Genomic DNA, 21,621 nt, shown 5'->3' with positions numbered 1-21,621 from the left:
TCTCCCTGAGTGCATCTTGGGGATGAAGTCTGGCCAAACAAGCTTCCTCTTCCTGATTGTTTGCAGAGGTGTGTGTGTGCCTGTCCAATTTCCACAGCTAAACCCCTTGAGAGAATCAATGGCGTCATGTATACCCAGTCTATCTGAGCATGGGTTTCTCAGGAGGATTAAACTACGGAAAATGATAAATGATGTGAGTTATCCTTTCTCTCAAGAATGATATAAAGCTAATCCATTTTCAATGCAAAACTAGAATGTTAATCCCTTACCTGCTGTGGTCACTTTAACTCTTTTGGTCTGACTCTTGTCCTGCAGCCTGGCTAGAAGTTCCGGTAAAGTGGCACTAATCACCATAAAAGACACTGAACTCCCACTGGGTTAGGGTAAGCCTGTGTCTACTGGGTATTCCACATTGGCAGGAGCAGTTCTTCATCGCTCTCAAGTTCTCATTGCACATCTGCAAGAAGAGGCTAGGAGAAGAGGTTTTTCATGCTCTTTCTGTCAGCCGGAACTCTGGCTCAAGAGAGACTGGAAACGTGGGGAGGAAGGGGGAGGGACGGTGGAGAGAAATGTCTGGTCAGTGTTTGTTCAGAATATTATTCTACTGGTGTTCAGGCTACTGTGCATTGTCACATTGTGGGTAACAGTGTTTGACATGTTTATTAGATGAAAGAAAGAAAGAAAGAAAGAAAGAAAGAAAGGAAGAAAGAAAGAAAGACCCAGTCAATCACTTCATCCCTACGCCCTATTTAATGTGTGGGTGTGGGTGTGTTTGGTGTCTGTTTGTGGACACAGAAGAAGTTGACATCAGATGCCTTTCCTGGTCACTCCCCACTTCTGGGTTTGTTTGCTTATTATTATGTATTTTCCTCAACCCGGGGCGCATCGCTTTGGCTAGACTGGCTGGCCAATGAGCTTCAGGGGTTCTCCTGCTCTCCACCTCCCCAGCAGAGGCTTTAGAGACATAGGACACTCCACCTCGGGAGTTTTGAAGTAGGTTCTGGGGATCTACACTCACATCCTCATCCTTGGGCGTGGCAGATGTCTCACGGGCTGTGTCATCTCCACAGCGCCCCCTCCTGGCTAGTTCATATCCAATTCCCTTTGAATCCTTCTTCCAGTCAACTGCCGCCAAGAATGCAAAAATGGTGGTCTGTATTGCTCTGTAGAGTTAAACTGTATGTCTGCACAAAGCACTTGACCTTAAGTTCCAGCACCGTGGACTTTAGTCTCAATGGCACCAATTACCAGCTGGTGACCAAGCCCCAGTTGCTTTCATCTACCCTTACAGACAGGTTTTACCTGTTCCTTTGACAGCGGACTGACAATGGTCGGAGGCCCGTCCCCCAGTTTGTGGGAAGGCCACAGGATCTAACATAAATCACGGTCCTTTGGGAACTGCCTCGCTAACGTAAATGCTACGCATATTAATCTTCTTTACATTATTAACTGGAAATGCTCAAAGCATTTCTCCTCAAAGAGCATCTGCCTCAGAGGCGAGAACCCCGAGCAGATTTCTGCTTGTGTATTATCAAGCCCTTGCTTTCTGCTCCCTGTCCCTTTGCCCTAGCACTCGCATGTCAATAATTTCCATAAGAACCCTCTCGGGGGGGGGAACCAGAGGACAGGGTGTGTACGAATCTGTAATGACAGCGGGCTCCGGGAGCAGGAGGAATATGCAAACACAAGCCGGTTATGTCAATGATATTCAAACCAATTCACAGCCGGGGAAGGAATGAAAAGGAAACGGGAGGGAGAGGCAGGGCAGGGTGCCACTCCACACCAAACGGAGGGCATCTCCAGCAGCACAAATGAACATCAGCTGATCCAACTGGATTATTTCCTCCAAAGGGAAGGGTTAGACAGAACTGGAGGAAAACAAAAGAAAGAAAGAAAGTAATTTAAGGCTTATGGACTCTTCCTTTGGGGCAGCAGAAAAGTTCCTTTGTCATTTGCAAGGGATCTAGGAGAATTCTAAAGTTAATGCTTGCCCTCTATGGGGCCCGTGCTTTGAAGGGCACTTGTTACTACAAACAGAGCTCTTAGCTCTTAGGAGGGGAAGTAGTGCGTTTATTCCAGAAAGACCCCAGCTGCAAAATGAGCAGAGTGAGCATGAGGACCTGAATTTGAATTCCCCAGCACCAGGGGGAAAAACCAGGCACAGAGGCCTGTAATCTGAACTCTGGCAGGTGGAAACACCCCCCCCCCCACCCCGAAGATCTCAAGTGGGGAGCGGGGCTTGTTGGTCAGTGTAAACTGGTGTGAACTGCCAGTGAACTCCAGGCTCAGTGAGCAACTCCATCTCAAAGATTAAGATGAAGCTGGAGAAATGGCTGGGTGGGTGGGAGTGCCTGCTGCCCAAGCCTGAGGACCTGAGTTCAAATCCTCAGCACTCATGTAAAAAGCACACATATACCACACACATACACGCGAGAAAGTGAAAATAAAACTGAAAAATAAGGCAGAGAGCAACTGAAGAAAACATCTGACGTCAGTCTCCACACAGTCACCCAAGGGTGTACACACACGTATGTACACACATGTGCGTGTACCACACAACCGACCCCCCCCCCACACACACACAAATAAGCCATGAAATTGGTCAGACGCTTTGCTGCTTCGATATTCCTTCCATCATGTCACTTTGCACAGTACTAACTCTCCAGTCCCACCTTTCACGGACCCCTAGGGCACGGTCACAAACCCATGATGGAGGTGGCCTTTCCTTAATTTAATTCCCTGTCCCCCTCTCCCCCCAGTGAGATCGCATCAGAGTGGCCTCTGCTCTTCAGATTTCTGCCAACATTCTGGCCCCAGCCCCTTAGGCAGTAGGGCAAGCATTGGGGGGGGGGGGTGTTAGGAATAATCTCAAAACAAGCCTCTCCACCGATGCAAATAATTCCAATCAGACCAAATTAGACAGAATAAAAGATGCCACGTTTACTGCAGCGCTCTCGAGTGGCCGGGAGAGCATGGAGCAGGGGTATTGCGGGGAGGCCCACGCAAAACCCGAAGACCACCCGTTCCTTTTCTGGGCGGCAGCCTAAATAGCCTGTGGGAGTGGTCCTGGCCCTCCCTGGGGAGGAGTCAGCGCTTGGTGGGCTTTTTTGGAGGTGGAGTCCCGAATAAGGCAACTCCCAGGCCAGGGGCTGGGGTGACACTTCCAATCATACCAGGCTCCTTGGATATAGGGTTGTCAGAGAGCTGGGATCTCACTTTTGACCAAACAGGGGGAACACACATACTTGCCCTACAGCTCTCTCCTGAGACCTCACCGGTGTCACCCTAAACACTCTCTCATAGCAGTCAGGATCTTTCTAGTCTGCTCCTTCAAATTCCTTCACTTCTGCTGCCGCCTAAGCTCCAAAGCCAATTCTACGCTTTCACATCAACATCTGCACTTCTGCCTATCAATTTTTCTATCGGAAGCCATTTTCTGATGCTATAACAAAATACCACAGGCTGGGTAATTTATAAATCAGACGTTTATTTGGCTCACAGTTCTGCAGGCTGGGGAGCCCAGAAAAGCACACCAGCATCAGGTGGAGGCCTTCACGTCCTTTCTCATCTGAGGGGAAGGAAACGAGAGGGAAGTAGATCAATTTCATCCTTATTATCAGCACCCCGCTCTACCTCAGGGGACATTCAAACCCCCGCATCTGCATGTCCGTGGTGCTAACTTGCCGCCTCGGCCTCTTGGCACCGAAGGCTCTTTCTCCACCACCTGCCCCGAGTAACCACTTCTGGCAAATTCATCATGGGGTGTGTGTTTGCGCGTTTAGTTTTACGTCTTTCTTTCCAACCAAAACATAAGCTCCAAGAGGGCAGAGAGCTTGTCTGTCTTGTTTCCGGTGGCGGTGGTGTGTGGCAGCCCCAGACGAGAGGGGTTTAATAGATGACTGTAGGAGCAGGGCCGCCTGAGCGACTAGTAAACATTGTAACTCCGATGACAACCCTGCATCCCACACCGAGATGCAGGAGCCCCTGGAGAGGCAGCAGTTGACTGAAATGCGTTGTGGCGTGGAAAACACCCCCGTGGGACCCTCGCCTAGAAAAGAGGCTCTGGAGAGCTGGCCTAGGGAGAAAAGGCAGAAAACGATCTTGTCTGATTGTTACCTGGGCAGGCGTGATCCAGACGTGCGTGGGGGTAGAGAAGCTGCCTTCCCGATGCAATCCGCCCCCACAACGCCAATTTGCATGCCTCACCGTGACCTTGCCCTTGGTGCAGCATCCGTATTCCCTTTCATCAGGGTTGTGGGGCGACAGAGGAAATACCTTGCAGGACCAGACATGAATCTTGCAGTAAACAAGCTCTATTCTGCCCTGGTGTGTGGGTCTTAACCCTTCCTGATACTCAGGGAGCAGACTGAAATATAGAAGTGGTGGGTCACACAGCTTTCGTGCAAGGCTGGGGGAGATAAATAAAGGCATGGAAAGCTACCAAGAGCCTTCTTCTGAGAAGAGGCGTGCAGGGTCTGTGCTCTCTGCTTGCTGAACTGCCTTTGCCCTTCCCTAATGCTTTCTTCCTCCCTTCCTCTCTCCGTGTCTTCTCAATCTTCCTTCTTTCTTCGGTTTCTCATTTATCACCTCCTTTCTTCGTCCTCTTGTTTCTCCTGTCCCATCCACTTGCAGCGTCAGTGAGGATTGTAAGAGTTAAGGGAGATATCCAGGTCTGGTAGCACCCCCCATCACGTCCAGGTTCATGCAACCTAGAAAAGAAATCCCATAGGGACATTTTATTAGTTTATTTTCTATTCCTGTGTTCTAAAGACCAGTTGGAGAGGAAAAAGGTTGGTTGGCTTACTCACCCAGATCACAGTCCATCGTCAAAGGGAAGTCAGGGCAGGAACTTCAAGGCGGAAACTGAAATAGGCCATTGAGGAACGGTGTTTATTGGCTTGCTTTATGGCTTACTCCACTCACTATTTTATATAACCCAGGACAACCAGTCCAAGAACAGCACCACCTGAGCCCTCCCACATCAATCATTAACCAAGAAAATGTCCCCACATACTTGTTGATGGGGACATTTTCTCAATTGAGGTTCTTTCTTCCCAGATGACTCTAGCTTGTGTCAAGCTACCAAAACAAAACTAAACAAAAAAAAAGTCGATTCTTCTTCTAGGTCACTAATTTCCTTTATGTACTGATTGTGATATCACTTTCTGCCCTAGTCTCCTGCCACAGAGTCAGCCCAATGGCAAGAGCCTAGAGAAAGAGACATAATTTACGTTGTATGCATAGTTTACATTCCTGAAAAAGGAAGGTGCCTGCATGAACCGTGTGCCAGGCACTGTGCCCAGAACATCTCCACATACTATTTTATTTACTTGCCCCTGCAACCTGCGTACAGTGGCACAGACTCAGTGTAAGGCTGGGCAGTTCGCTTGCTTAAGATCACACAACTGTTCATCAGACATCTGTCAAGCTATGTCTTGAAAAAACCCATACTCTCTTTCAAAGGTTCCTAGTCTTGTTAAAAACAACCACAGTGGAGGTGGGAGGGGTTAGCATCAGATGGGGAGGGTAAGCGGGGAGAATACTGAAAGAGACAACTGAGTGGAAAAGGGGAACATTTCAGGGTCAGGTAGAAACCTAACGTAAGGAAAATCCCCGGGAATCTACAAGGATGACTCTGGCTGAGACTCCTAGCAAAAGGAAACATGTAGCCTATCCGGTTTCTATTCTCTGGTCTTATCAAAACTAAACTCCCATACTATTCAATTATTCTGAATTTTATTCAAACTGAGAAGTATTTTCTTACAGAAGTATGTGATGTATTTAAAGGTACAGATGAAGACTGGGTTAGACCATCATTTTGATGAAGAAAGATGAGAAAAAATAAGCTGGTCAAAGACCCTCATTGTGATTTTGACAGTAAAAAAATGATCTTGTGGCCAGGCAGTGATGGTGCACACCTTCAGTCCCAGAAATTTTGTCTCGAAAAACCAAAATAAATAAATAAAGCCTAGAGGTGGTGGTGCATACCTTTAACCCCAGGACTTGGGAAGAAGAGACAGATAGTTCGAGGCCAGCCTGGTCTATAAGAGCTAGTTCCAGGACAGCCAGGGCTGTTATACAGAGAAACTCTATCTTGAAAAACAAAAAGCAAATAAACAAAAGAGACCTTGTGGTTATTAGTTTACTACCATAGTAACATGTTCATGATTAATTATTAAGAAGGGTAAAATAGCCAGGCATGGTGGTGCACACCTTTAATCCCAGCATTTAGGAGGCAGAGGCAGGAAGATCTCTGAGTTTGAACCTGGCCTGGTCTACAGTGCGAGTTCCAGAACAGCTGGGGCTACAAGGAAAAAACTTGCCTTGAAAAGCCAAAAGGAAGATGAGGAGGAGGAGGAAAAGGTAGTGAAGACCAGATTTTAAACAATGTGTAAAAACCTGTTTGGCCAATAAATACACAACTTTCATGTGAAAACCCAGAAGGATAAAAAATTCAAGTTTATCTTTTGATGGTAAGACCTTAGGAGAGTCTCATCATATTTCACTTGTCTCTATTTGTTTTCCTGCAGAGAGCTGTATTCTTTCTTTATTTTTTTAAAGATATTTTTAGAATGATTAGAAAGCTTCTTTCTAAAACATTTTGCTTTAGGGCTCAGTATTTGGAAACTTTTTTTAATCGATCACTACTAGTCAGAGGAATAAAAATCCTAGCCCTGAACTCACATTTGGCTAATGTGGTTTCTTTTTATAATTACACTGTCAATCACTGATTAAACTATAAGAGGCTGCAGGCAGACAAAAATCCCAACTGTCCCTGGTACCCTTAGCGAGTCCATGATGCTCAGTGAATGGCCATGAATATTTGTATTCTTTCACCAGTGGCCTTTGCTTTTCTTCTGTTTCACTGTGGAAGCTTTTCCCTTTGGATCCTTAAAATGTTTACTTTGTGAAAATTTGGAGAATTCAGACAAGACTGAAATGGACTTCCTTGAATCACTTAAGGGTTTGTTGAGTGAAGTATTCCTTAAGTGAGCGGAGGAGGGAGGGGTGTGTGGATGCTCTTTTGGAAAATGCTTTGAAGCTTTTTACAGTATCCTTCTGTGGCCCGTTAACTAATGGACTCATTACAAAGGATTACAGTTTGCTGAGTTGATTTGGCAGAATGTCTTCCTGGCACTATTCTTCTCTCTATTAGCTTTTGTAGCTTGTCGGCTTTGACAGTGACACACTGTTTTCCTTGTAAATTCTGTAGATACTCATTCAGAAGCTCCTTGAGAACTGGCATGGTTTGTGTTCTCGCTTCCAACTTTGGGGTTATGTCATGTTTTCGAACCCAGTTGGATGAATTCCTCTTCTGCTGTTGTGACAAAGCACTGACCAAAAGCAATTTACGGAAGAAATCATGTATCTTGGCTTACTGTTCAGAGGGACCAGAGTCCGTCACAGCAAGTATGGCGATGGGAACAGGAAGCTGAAAGTTCACATCTTCAAACATAAACAGAAGCAGAGGTTTCAAGCTCTCAAATCTCACCATCAGCAACACACTTTCTCCAACAAAGCCACATCTTCTACACACCTAACAGCACCACCAGCTGAGGACTGAGTATTCAAATCCTGGAGCCTGGGGGGAACATATCTTATGCAAACCAACACACCAGTATACATCCTCTTGAAGATTAAAACAAAAACAAAAAGCCAAAAATACAAAGTTGGCCTGGCCTGAGGAGAGGGCTCAAACCATAAACTGTCTGCTGCTGAAACAGGAGGACATCCGTTCAGATCCTCAGCACCCTCAGAAAGAGCCAAATACAGGGGCATGAGTCTGCAATATCAGAGCAGAGGAGCGGGCAGAGACGGGAGGAGGACCCCTGGAGTTCAGCTAAGCTTGCTTTCAATTAATTTTTAAGATCAATTTTAATTGTTTTCTTTTATGCATGTGAGTTTTGACTGCATGTATGTATGTGCACTGTGCATATGCAAGTGCCCACAGAGGCCAGAAGAGAGCATTGAATCCCCTGGAACTGGAGTTCCAGGTAATTGTGAGTTGCCATGTTGGTGCTGGAAATTGATACTGAATCTTCTGGAAGAGTAGCAAGTGTCTTTAACCACTAAATCATCTCTCCAACCCCGCTTACTAGAGTTTTGAGCTCCAGACTCTGTCTCAAGAGAGAGGGGTAGGGAGTGAGGGATGCTAGAGAAAGAAGCTCAACATTGCTACAGTAGCTTCAGGTTATGGAAGCTTTGGATTCTACCTTCTGTTTCCCTGGTAACACTAGAAATGTAAATATCAGCTGTGTCATATTTTTATAATTTAAATTACTATGTGTAAAAAAGGTATCTAGACTGTGTTCTACATTCCATCTCTATCTCTGAGTGCAGACCTGACCTTCTAAACTACTCAAAATTAGAAGGAAGAGACTATTATTCTGTTGTGAGATAATCTTTATTGTACACTGTAAAGATGTGTCTCTGTTGAGGGTGCCTTCTGGTTGGTTTAATAAAGAGTTTAATGACCAATAGCTAGGTAGGAAAGAATAGGTGGGACTTCCAGGGAGACAGAGGAACTAGGGAAGAAGCTGAGGCTCAAGGAGTTAAGCCAGTGAGATAAGATGTGAAGGGAGGTTTGGATGCTCACCTTACTAGACCTGGATGGAGATGGGTGGTCCTTGGACTTCCCACAGGGCAGGGAACCCTGATTGTTCTTTGGGCTGACAAGGGAGGGGGACTTCACACCGGGGGAGGGGGAGGGAAATGGGAGGCAGTGGTGGGGAGGAGGCAGAAATCTTTAAGAAATAATTAATAAAAAAGAAAAAGGAAAAAAAAGATGTGGAGGGAGTCGGATTACAATATGGAGGAGAGGTAGCAAGCCTTGTGCCAGAACATACACAATATAAATGGGTTAATTCGAATTATAAGAGCTAGTTAAGAACAAGCCTAAGCTAAGGTCAAGCTTTCATATTAAATAAGAAGTCTCCATGTCATTATTAGGAAACTGGCAGTTCATAGAAAGCTCTGCTACTTTATCCTTTTAATGAGATAGTGCGCTCTTTCTTCTGAGAGACCTTTCTCGGCACAGAGACCAGCAGCTGCTTTCACCATGCAACTCTATGGAGTCTCTACCCCATGCCTTACTAAGGACTCAGAAAAGCATGGCTTAAAAAAAAAAAAAACAAAAAAAAACCCCTTTTCTTTATCTTTTTTTGGGAATAGGCATGCTTTCTCTGGCACTCTGGGCTTTTGAGCTTCTGAAGCCTCCTCCTCCCTCCCCAGAGCGGCTACTTGTTGAACTCCTTTGCAAACAGTCCAGGTTTCTCTTCTAGATGTCTCTGCTGGAAGCAAATAATCTTGGAATTACACAACAAAATACAGGTACAAAGCAAAAGTAACTTGGCAAGGCAGTTTAATTTTGTAAAAAGAGTGCACCAAAACCCAAACCAAGCTAGCGAACATACGTGGCCAAGATGGCCTCTCTTTTATCTTTAGCACAGGTGGTTACTGTATCTCCTTCCACTTGTGAGAGCCCGACTTCACAATCTGCCGCAGCTGGCTAATCAGAATGATGGGAAGGGGAAAAGTTCAAGGCATACAGGCCTTTGGCGGGACAGGGGAAAGGTTTCTCATGTCTCTTCTCTTGCAGCTGTCAAGATCACCCTGCTGTTTTTCTCTAAACTTTCATGAAACTGCCCTCAAGCTTCCTCTTGAATCTGTTTCCAAATTCTTTTATTGAGGAGACTTAGAATCTCACACACACACACAAAAAGGAACCTCAGTTTCCCTGGTAACAACATCAACTTCTGACTTCCATAAACACACATGTATTATAAACACACATTTGCCCACACACACACACAAACACAGCTTTGACTTGCATTAACATACAAGCCTTATAAACACACACACACACACACACAGAGAGAGAGAGAGAGAGAGAGAGAGAGAGAGAGAGAGAGAGAGAGAGACTCTTGGTACATACAAACGAGTTAGGTAGAGTTAGTGGTTTTCCAGCTTTGCAAAATGTTTCAGTTTTCAGTGCTGATTTTGTTTTGTTTCCAAAAGTAAACTCTTCAATAATCATTAATCGTGTTGTGTCAGGTAATATTTTCCCCAGGCTTTAAAAAAAAAAAGCATGTACAAGTCAGGCAGTGGTGGCACACGCCTTTAATCCCAGCACTTGTGAGGCAGAGGCAGGCGGATCTCTGTGAGTTTGAGGTCAGCTTGGTCTACAAGAGCTAGTTCCAGGACAGGTATCAAAGCTGCTATACAGAGAAACTCTGTCTCAGAAAAAAAAATGTACAAGAAACAAGAACAAAGAATGTATATATCCACAGGTGTGTAGCAACCTAAAATAGTGCTATGTTTTCCAATAACGATCTCACACAATTGCTCTGGTTATCCTGGAACATTTTATGCAATCTAGCAGACCTCAATTCTTCTGCCTCAGTTTCCTTTAGCACTGGGAAAATAGACCTGAATCATTATGCCCAGATTCTTCTTCTTCTTTTTTTTTAGATCTTTAAAATGTTTTTATGTATGTGTGTATACATGTATACATGCCATATGTGTATGGATGCAAATGGAGGTGAGAAGATCGTGTCAGTTCCCTTGGAACTGGGGTTACAGGTGGTTATGAACCACCTGAGTGCTAAGAACCAGACTGCAGTTTTCTGCAAGAGCAGAACATGCTGTCAGTGTTTGGAACAACTCTCTGTCATCCTCCCACACTTTCTGAGACAGGATCTCATTATGTAGACCCGGTTGGCCTCCAGTTCACAGAGATCCACCTACTTCTGTCTCCAGAATACTAGGATTAGAGATGGAGTCCCCATATATCTGTCCAAAGTTTACTTTATTTTTTATTTGTGGGTGTGTGTGCACAAGAACCAGCAACCTGATATGGTTGAACCCAACTCTGATCTTCTGTAAGAGCAGCAAGCATTCTGAATCACTGAACCATTTCTCCATCCGTACACAAAGTAATGTTGTGGGTTGTTTTTTTGTTTGTTTGTTTGTTTGTTTTTCTTGAATCAGGGTTTCTCTGCAATTTTGGAGCCTGTCCAACTAGTTTTTGTAGACTAGACTGGCCTCAACTTCACAGAGATCTGCCTGCCTCTGTCTCCCAAGTGCTGGGATTGAAAGTGTGTGTCACCACTGCCCGTCGTTAAGTAATGTTTAACACCCAACTTCTTGGCTCTACTAGCCTTCTTACCAGGACTCAATCACGCTGCTATGGTTTGAATTTGAAATGTTCCTCACAGGCTATGGTGCTGTTTTGAAGGCTGTGGAGGTTTTAGGAGGCAGAGCCTAGCTGACAACAGCAGGTGGCTATGTGTGGGCTTTCCTACTTGCCATGTTGTTTCCGCAATGATTTCCGCTCCCTTGTTTGCCACACCTGAGGAGTTTCCTCCAGACACCCCCACCACTATCAACTGCAGGCCTTCCTCACTAGGGTGCACTGAGCTTGCTGTTGCTTAGTCTCAGTTGTCACCTTGACAAAATGGAGGATTAACTGGTAGGTGAGCCTCTGACCATGCCTACACGGGCTTACTGTGATTACATTAATGACGGATGACCCATTGGAATTTTGGGGGAGATGTTGGCGGGTAAGTAGAGAAGGTGAGCCTATCACTGGCATGCACACAGTCCTTGCTCTTTGTTCCTAATGACAGATGTTGCACAACCAGTTCCACCCAAGCTGCCCTGCTGTGAGTTCCCTTGTACGATGGACTGGAACCCAGACTATGAGCTAAATATGGTCCTCTTTTAAATTTTAAGTTGCTTAGAGTTTACACACACACACACACACACACACACACACACACACACCACAGAAACTAAAACACATTCTCATACGGTGAGCCTTAATTAATGTGACTTCCCTTGTTTCTGTCAGGCGTTTGACCACAATGATGCAAAAGTAACCAGTACACACTTGGTGAACACCAGATTGGACAGAGCAGTAAGACCGTTGTCAGCACTGCACAAGGTTTGTTTAGTGGGTTGTTTTGTTAGCATTTATTCATTTATTTTTGATGCTGGGTGTAAGTCATACGGCCATTCTAATACACATGAACCCAAACTGCAGAACTTTTTTGTTTGTTGTTGTTCTAGAGTCTAATATGGGACTGTGGTGGTTTGGAAGAAAATGGCCCCCAAAGGCTTATAGGTCATGGCACTATTAGGAGGTGTGGCCTTGTTGGAGTAGAAGGGTTGTGTTGGAGGAAGTGTGTCATTGGGGGTAGGCTTTGTGGTCTCAGAGGCTCAAGACAGGCTTAGTGACTCACAGTCTCTTTCTGTTGCCTTCAGATCCAGACGTAGAACTCTCAGCGACCTCTCCTGCACTATGTCCGCTTGCATGCCTCCATGCTTTCTGCCAAGGTGATAATGGACTAACAGAACCATAAGTCAGCCCCAATCAAATGTTCTCCTTTATAAGAGTTGCCATGGTCTATTTCTATTGCTGTCTCTTCGCAGTAATAGAAACCCTAACTAAGACAGGGAGAGACCTACAAACTGTGATTAAAACTCCTTCATAGTATAAATGTTCACATTTGGACTGAAGTTGTCTTATTTTGCAGAAGTCACAGTGCAAAACCTAGAGCACAACAGGTCATACAAGAATGTACCATGGGGGCTGGTATTCTGTTGCTGCTGTGGGACAGGCCACCAAGAGCAATGGCCCTTACTATCTCCCCTCGTCCTGTAACCTGGGTTGAGTCAGGTATGCCTGTTAGAGTTCTCTATCTAGTGGCAGATAGTGCCTGAGGCTGGCGTCTACATAAAGAGCATCTCCATCTCCGTTTCCAGTGGCTGCGGTAGCACCAGCAGGGTCTCAACTAGAGATCATTCTGGAGGGAACAAACCCTGGCTCACATTCAGCATTTAGAGGATCTGGCATCCACCCTCTATCAAGAGCAGGATACCACAGCCCCTCTTCACTGTAGAGAGGGTCTGATAGAGGGTTTGGAGACACCACCTCTGTTCTCAGGGGTGGGCAGAGTCTGTGTTGAAGTGACTTTACTCCTGGCAGCCGGTCCTGACTGCTCATATTGTCAGCTAGACTTTTGCCAGCCAAAGAAGGATTATAAATCTGCTTTGTTTGGAAGCTGTGTGTTTGTTTATTTGCTTTGGCTTCCTGACACAGGGTCTAACTATAGAGCCCCAGCTAGCCTTGAACTCAGAATCCGTCTGCTTCCGCCTCCTGAATCCAATAATTAACAATTGTATGCCACCGAGCCCATCTAGAATTCTATATCTTTATTGTGCCCTGGATCCCTGTGGCAATGTGGTAAAACTTATGATTCCTCAGAATAGTGTTTCCCAAGGCAAAGCAAATGAAATATAGAATTACAAACAAAACCAGTTGCTTTGCAACTGGTACCAAACCATTTAGTTAAACTATGATTTGATAATATCCAGCAGGCTCTAGCAGCGGGTCTGATAAGTACTATAATTTCAAAGTTGTGAGGAGTATACATATTTAAAGACATTCATCATAACAATCATGGTGTGTTAAAAAGAGATTTGTGATTTCCATTGATGATGAATTCATAAATACTGCTAGCTCTGTTGTGGCTTGTTGCTCACATTCATAGTGAAAGGAAATGCTAAATTTCAGTTCTCAGCTAGCAGAAACCAAGATGTAGGGTTTTCTTTGCGATTTGTTTTCCACTGTAGGCTTGCAGAACATTGTTGTCAATCACAGAAGCCCCAAGCCCCTAAGTCCCCATAGCCCTCTTCTCAGAACAGCTGTGCTTTGACCTTGGAATAGCAAGATGAGGTGCCGGCTGTCCCAACGTGGACTTTCGGCAGGCAGATTGGAGCTAAAGTGTTACGGGTATGAAAGTAACAAGGTTCTGGATCTAGGAAGAAAAGGTTCTATAGCAACAAAAGCTAGAGACCAAGGTCAAACAAGTCTCAGATAACATTGGGGGGTGGGCTTTTGTTGGAACGGTCAGGAAAACATTACTATTCCACACCCACTCCACCCACTCCCCCACTACTCCTATTGCTACCCCCCACTACTCCCACTCCACCCCTACTCCAACACACACACACACACACACACACACACACCCCACTGCCACCATCACTGGGACTCCTTATACTTGATTTTGCCTTCCCATTCCCAGCCCATGGCCTGACGGGTTCCTTGTTGCCCCTCAGCGACCCACTCCTTTTTCTTCGCCAATCTCATTTCCTACCCAGCCCGTAAAAGCTGAATTTTCTGCCACAGCACCTACTCTGAGCCAGTCGGCCCAGCCCCTTTTAGGGCACTGAGGGAACAAATTAACTCCATCGCTCTCTGTATGCCCAAATCCTAAACTGGATTAGAGAACTGAGCGAGAGGAGATGGGTATCAAAATACCTGCTTTGTTGCAATTGAAATCTCCATGGTAGCATATGGCTCAGATGTGGGTTTCTTGCTGTTCCGTGTCCCTACCACCGGCACCCACCAGTGAAGCTGGGACCCTGCAGGGGAAGGTGACTGTCTCTGACACTAAGTATCCAGGTTTGTTGCCTGCATCCAAGAAAGGACGGCAGAGCCAAGAGAGGCACACACACACACATCTTATCATTAGAGTTCTAGATGGGCTTGGTCTAGAATCCTGGACCATGGTGGCCACTCACTAGTCAGATCCTCATCTCATCCATGCTACTGAAAGAATAAGGAAGGTGACAAGACCAGGAATGCATAGGGGTAATGGTGGAATCTCCAAATTCTCACTCAGATCTAAGCAATAATTTTAGTTACTTGTTATTGCTAATATGAGTAGTAATTATTGTTGTGTCAAGAAAAAGAGGATTGAGAGGGCACCTCTTCTTATAATGAGGGATTAAAATATTAATATATAAATTTCATTAATCCCCAGGGCAACTCTTAGTTGTAGGTTAAACTCCATGAAATTGCCACTGTCTGGCCAATTTGACTTAGAAAAATGGTGATTTCTAACCTTCAGCCAAATGGGATCCTCATTTTATGTAGAAGAACACTGAGGTTTAAGCAAGTGAAGACTAGGTATGTAGGTAGGTAGATAGAAAATGAATGGAAGAGATCAATAAGATCAGTAACATAAAGGATGGTCTCTAGTGCTGTTTCTGTCCAGTACATGCTCAGTGGGTTTGTTTGAAGCAGGTAAATCCCTCTGACTCTGAGACTTCTTACATCCCGAACAAGAAGAAAACCAACTTGTGCCATCTCCACTCCCGTTGGTTTTTTTTTTTTTTTTCTGAGCAAGAATCCATCCTGGACTCTCATGGAAGTTCTTCCATAAAGGACATCCTGGCGGTGTGTAGTGGGATCTGCATCCAGGTAAGCTGGTTTTACCTAGTTTCCAATATGGAGGTCTGGAGGGGTGTGCCCACTTCCGCTGCAGCCACGGACCAGATTCAGGTGGCAGTGATCTCTTCTGCAGATTATGGATCTGTTAAGAGCAAGATACCATTCTGGATCAAGTGTCTGAATCTGTGTTGGGTTGCCATGACAACAATCCCCCAAGGCTGAGCAACTTTTCTGTAACAAGATCTCTTTCTCTAATGGTACTAGTGGCCATAGAGTCCAAGCCTAATCCCTGGATGCATCACAATCAGATCCAGAACTAGGAAGAGAACTTTGTGTATGCACAAAGAGGTCAAGAGTTTGGGCTGGCTTGTGTTACTCACACTGGGGAGACACCATTTATTCACATGTGAGGGTGGGCTTTACTTTTCAGAAAGTCCTAGCTCTTGAAGGTTCAATTACCTTTTCCTGAGGGATAAACACATCTAAAGCATAGCATCAGGGTTACCTAGGAACTCTTCAGAAGTTAGCAAGGTCAACTCTTGGAGACTGGGGGATGGGAACAGGTGTTACCTGCTTCACAGACTCCAAATGCTGAGCTGTGCTTTTTTTTTTTTTTAGCCAAAACACTAAAGCCTGACTGAGAATAGATATATCATTAAAGAGAACATTGATACTTTTCAAACTTATATTTAATATATAACTAAATCCAAGGCATAAGGTTGTGTTACATGAAAGCCCATACAACTATTTGCTGTGTGCATGAAGAACGCTCTCTAGAGCATGATGCTGTGAGAACTGGAGATTTGTTGAAATCTGATATAATAGTTCTAAGGTAAAGACGCACTGTCAAAAATCTCAGGGTAATCCTCAGGGTCCTATCCATCACCCTTGATGTCATACTACAAGAGAGACACTGTCAGTGAGATTGGGTCCCAAAACACCCACTGTTCAGAGAAGATAATAAACATACAAATTTGCGCATGCTCATACTTGGTCTGGTCCCACAAAGACTAGGGGAAACTTGGGATGTAAAACTGAAACAGGAAGACATCAATAAGGGTTAAGATATAGCGTCAGGGCAAGGATGCATGGAATGGGATGCTATTTGGGGACACTGATGGGGAAGGGACCACAGTTCATTTTTGTTTTAGTTGTTGTTCATTGTATCCCAGGCTGGCCTTGAATTTATGATCATCCTGCCTCAGCCTCCCAAGTGCAGTGATGACAGCCACTATCCCTAGCTTAGAATGTAGTTTGGAAAGCCAAAAAGACCTCTGTGTCATGGAAGAGCGGACATGTTTAACTGTTTTTCCAGTGACTAGCACTGTCTGTCATCAGATCAAGAGCTGTGTCTCAGCACAGCACAGCTGAGAGGGGATCTGGAGCTAGGAACATCAGGGAATTTCAGATATCATTGAGACAGGTGGAATGGAGCTCTAATTTCCCATGAGTCAAGGAATCTCCCATCCCTTAACCACATCAGGAGAGTCACAACCTGATCTGTCCTCGCAGGTCTGTCCCAAGGTTCTGAAAGGGGTTTATCCACACAACATTCCCCATGGCTCCCTGTGTTCCAGTCCCTTTGCTGCTTTCCGAGCTGCCCTGAAGCACAGAAGAGCCCTTGGCTTCTCAGCGTGCTGCCCGCAGCCAGCCCACAAGGATCAGCCCAGTTTAGCAACCACCTGAGCTGAAGAGCCCTGCCTGGCCTGGGGCTCCTGGCATCTGATGGCTGTTAGTTTGACTATGCTCACTCCATCCCCTTATCTCAGCTTGGGGCAGTGCTGCAGGGATGTCCTCGCTTCCCAAACACAGCACAGAGCTGGCTGGAGCTCCACGGAGACCACATCACAGCTCAGCTTTTTTTTCTGTTCGCTTCTGCTCCCTCCCCTTGATGGTTACTGTTGTCAACTTGATAGGATGTAGAATCCCCTAGGAGACAAATCCGGTCTTGTCAGTGGAGGAGTCTCTAGGTAAGGTTAATTGGGGTTGAACGATCCCCCTAAATGTGGGCAGTTCCATCCCGCCATGGTCTAGAGTCCCAGACTGAACCAAAAGGGGAGAGCAAGCTAGTATCAGAATTTCACTCTGTCTCTTCACTGTAGATACATGAGCAACTGCTCACACTCCTGCTACCAGGCCTTCTCTACCATGATGGACTATGCCCTCGACTGTGACCCATGAACAAAACTTCCTTCTTTAAGTTGATTTGACCAGGTATTTGGTCACAGCCATAAGAAGAGTAATTGATGCTATCCTTTCCTAAAGGCTTGCATCCTAGAAGCCTTTTCCAACGAGCCTCAGCCATACTCTCAGAGCAAACTTAGGGGAGAAGGAAAAGAGATACTAGGTGAGCCATTACAGCCACCCGCCTCACCTCTGTCACAGCAGGTAGGAGGAGGAAGGATGCTTGTTTCTTCGTGTTCCAGAGGCTGGGTAGTTCAGTGTGCAGCCCCACCCCGACTTGCCTCCTAGGGCTCTGGAGCTCCTTTCTCTTCTCCCATCAAAAACTTACCTCGGGGGGCTGGAGAGATCCTCAGTGGTTAAGAGCACTTGCTGCTCTTGCTGAGAACCTGAGTTCTGTCCCTAGCACATGCATCAGGTGGCCGAAAACCATGCATCACTCCACCTACAAGGGATCTGACACCTCCTGCCCTTGACTGGCACTCACACAACACGGCATACCACTCTCACAGACACATACGATGTTAATAAAATGTAAAAATGAATCTTTAAATTCTTGCGATGCGTTTCTGAAACTAGCCTAGGACTGTTTGCATATAACTAACGGGAGGGAAATGGACTCGGTGGCTTGAAGCGTCATAGTTATCATCCTGGGAACGTTTAAAGAGATAGTCACGCTCTTCTCCGTCTTAATCTGCATTTTCCAGAGAGCCCCCATTTGTGGGAATGCAAACTAAAGGATGCCGCAGTATACTGCTTGCATTTTCAATGCACCGTGTTTTAGTAAATATGTTTACGTCACCACCACTGAACATTCCACAAGCATCTACCAGATGGACCCTATGGCATTATGAAAACTCAGCAGGATGGTACGTTGGCATGTTTAAATTTGGCTCAAATTACATGAAGCACGGTGACTGAATAAGTTAGCTTAGAAATTACATTCCTACTACATGGCTGTTGCTTCTTCTCCTTCTTCCTCTTCTTCTCTAGCTGCCAGATGGTGTGTATCAAATTAGACAGCCTGGATTTCTGCATGTGAGTATCAGGGTCAGTGCAGACTTTTGTGAAATCGTCCTCCCAAGGACACAACACTCCACCACACCCCACACCCACACTAGTCATGGTGCTGAGGCACGATGGGGGATCCAGCAACAGTTTTAAACGCCTATTGAGAACTTCTGGAACAAAACTTTGTTTTGTGCAATTTTTAAAAATCGTTCTTAAAAATTTAAGTTTTGGTTTTAGGTTTTGTTTGCTTGTTTTTTGTTTTGTTTTTTTCCAGACAAGGTCTCACTACGTAGCTCTGGCTACCTTGGAGCCCACGGGAAGAGAAAGCTTATCAGGAGACCTCAAAGCCCAGTCCTCAGTGACACACCTGTTCCAATAAGGCCACACCTCCTAATGTCTCTCAAACAGGCCTACCAAGTAGGACCAAGTATCCAAGTATATGAGCCTATATGGAACATCCTTCTTCCTAACACTGCAATCATCATCTTCACTGTAGGACTGTAGTGCAGGGCGGGGATGTCAGGAGAGCAGCAGCCCTGTCAGGCACACGGCGAGCGCTCAGAACAGACATCCACTATTAAACTACAGGAGATCTGAGCAAAGCAAATGTCCCCTGCTATCTCACTGTTGGGTCTTATATGGAAGCGTCACCTCTGAGGAGCAGAACACGTTGGTTGTCCATCACATTGAACCAGGAATGATTCTGAACGTCTGGATGAACACAGGAATGATATTCTCTCTCTCTCTCTCTCTCTCTCTCTCTCTCCCTCCCTCCCTCCCTCCCTCCCTCTCTCTCCTTCTCCCTCCCTCCCTCTCTCTCCCTCTCCCTCCCTCCCTCTCTCTCCCTCTCTCTCCCTCCCTTCCTCTCCCTCTCTCTCCCTCTCTCTCCCTCTCTCTCCCTCTCTTTCTCTGTGTACGTGCATCCTGGTGCCTCACCAACATTGCTAAACACAGAAAACTAAAAGGTGTAGCTATCTATGTCCATATTCTTATACAATGAAATACAATATTGACAATAAAAAAACAAATCAGTTTACAGATAAGGAGAGTTCTCCAAGATACATAAGGGTAAAAGCAAGATGTAAAATATTGTAATTTATGCAAAATTCATGGATCTATACAATATGTTAATACACAGCCTATATATATGCCTACATGGGCACATATGCATATATGATATATATAAATATACACAATAGAGAGATATAGATAGAGATTTATGGTAAATAATAGATGATAAATAGGAATATAGATGGTATACATAGGAGGGAGAAAGGGTATAATATAGAGATACAACATTTGTATTTTTCTTAGTTTGAGTTCCTCCAGAATCAAACACCAAGCAAAGACACAGGTGTGACCAAAGAATGCTTTATAGGGAAGTGGAGGGAGGCAAGGGAAGACAGTCAACCAGGGGCATTATTAACTACCACGTTACCATTGATGACACTGATGGCAACTGGGTTGTGGCTCTGTAGGGGATGCCTAGAAAGCCAGGTGTGCAAGACTACCCAACAGAGCTCACTCACTGCCAGCCTGGCAGCTGGGTATTTATCTCCTATGTTCCCTGTCTTTGGCTGTGGTCCATTTCCAAAAGCTCTGACCCTCAGGCAATTCCTGTACACTGATAATACCCCAGAGGCCAACTGAAAAGCCTCCAGGTAGGGCGGCCAAGTCTGCACAGAGAGTGGGACTGGGTGTGCTGAGGTGAAAACCGAGGGGATGGTACACAGGCGGGGAGCTGGTGTTGGTGTCTGGGGAAGAGGAAGGGTGAGTGGAAGAGCAGAGGAAGTATCTGTTGCCTCTGGGAATGTTGAGCTTCCAAACTCTGGTGACACCTGGGCACCGTGCCTGCAGTGGCCAGTGGCCAGAGCTAGGAGGCAGTGTCTGACTGTGAGGATGACAGGAACCTGACCACAGTGTTTCAAGTCAGAGGTGAAGCTTTCTCTCAGAGTCACACGTCAGCGTCAGCAGGTGGAAGACCTGGGCTGAGGCTGAGCAATGCTGTGACTGCTCTAGACTTTCGTGTCATCTTCACCACGTGGCATTGCTTCTCGTGACCTCAAGATGGCTGCTGCACACCCAGCTACACAATTGTGCTTCAGGCAAGAAATGGAGGTGAGGATAAATCTCTCCTAGCAAGATTCTGCCCTTGTATATGTGAGAGAAAGTCTCTCCAGGGTCTTCCACTCAGGTCTGAAAGATCAGAAGTGAGCCTCAGTGACAACACTTTATATCCACACTTTGCAAGTGGTCTAGGGCAGTGGTTCTCAGCCTGTGGGTCATGCCCCCATTTGGGAGTCACCTAAGACCATTGGAAAACACAGATATTTATATTATAATTCATAACAGTAGCAAAATTATAGTTATGAAGTAGCAATGAAAATAATTTTATAGTTGGAGGGTCACTACAACATGAGGAACTGTATTAAAGGGTCGCAGCATCAGGAAGGTTGAGAACCACTGGTCTAGGGGGTTGAGTACTTCCTTCTTGCTTCCAATAAGGAAAGAAGACAGTTGGTGAAGAACCAAAATTCCTCCATTTTATTTTCTGCCTCCATCTTGTGTCTTGTATAAACTATTTCCCATAAAACATTCCAGTCCTCAGAAATGGTTAGGGACAAAAGTAACAGGGTAGCCATCTGGAAAGTACAGATGACCACAGAATGTCCCCACTCGAAGGTCAGCTGACATGAAAAGTTGACAAGCAACAGGCAAGGTTAAAAAAAAAAAAAATCTGAAAAGTCCCTAGACACAAGTCAATCAGAATTGAGCCCATCACCCCACACCCTGCTAATGTAACTTTTCTGGAGTTGGCTTTTAAATAACGCCCCCTAGAAGGGCGGAGTACCTCCTGTTGCCGCTGCTGTGCTAGTTGCTTTGATGAGGTCCCTGCCGGCTTGCATTGTGCACACAGTAAACCTTGCTTTTGCATTTTGGTGAGTCGACCTCCCTGAGGGTCTTTTGGGGTCCCCATGGACTGAGCACAGCAGTTGGAAAGGTTAAAGAACTCAAACTAAGATGTCTCTGCTTACACAGAGTCTCTCAAGCCACAATTGTCATCCATCCACGATCCCAGCAAGTGTCTGGGCCCACTTTCTCTACCAGTGTGCACCACGCTGCTGCTGTTCTCGTTTGAGCCCCACACAGAGGTGTGCTTTGGGTTCTCTCCCTCGCAGTCGAGACCT

General features: G+C 45.5%; 1 long non-coding RNA gene across 2 annotated transcripts; it reads right to left on the bottom strand.

Moving 5' to 3' along the window:
• Positions 1-505: 505 nt before the first annotated feature.
• On the bottom strand, positions 506-4,943 carry LOC121442287. 2 transcript variants are annotated; one of them, XR_005973544.1, is made up of 3 exons: positions 4,809-4,943; positions 4,117-4,709; positions 506-528 (listed from the first exon to the last, which is right to left on the bottom strand). It is a non-coding gene; the product is annotated as an uncharacterized LOC121442287 (long non-coding RNA). The 2 variants fall into 2 exon arrangements; XR_005973543.1 differs by lacking the exon at positions 506-528 and adding an exon at positions 3,468-3,568.
• Between the last annotated feature and the right edge of the window lie 16,678 nt (positions 4,944-21,621).

Source organism: Microtus oregoni, unplaced genomic scaffold (assembly GCF_018167655.1).
Source record: "Microtus oregoni isolate MIOR12 unplaced genomic scaffold, Mior012 000090F_ref0000504, whole genome shotgun sequence".
Lineage (NCBI taxonomy): Eukaryota > Metazoa > Chordata > Mammalia > Rodentia > Cricetidae > Microtus > Microtus oregoni.
The sequence above is the reverse complement of the archived record's forward strand: the minus strand, read 5'-3'. Positions and strand labels throughout refer to the sequence as shown.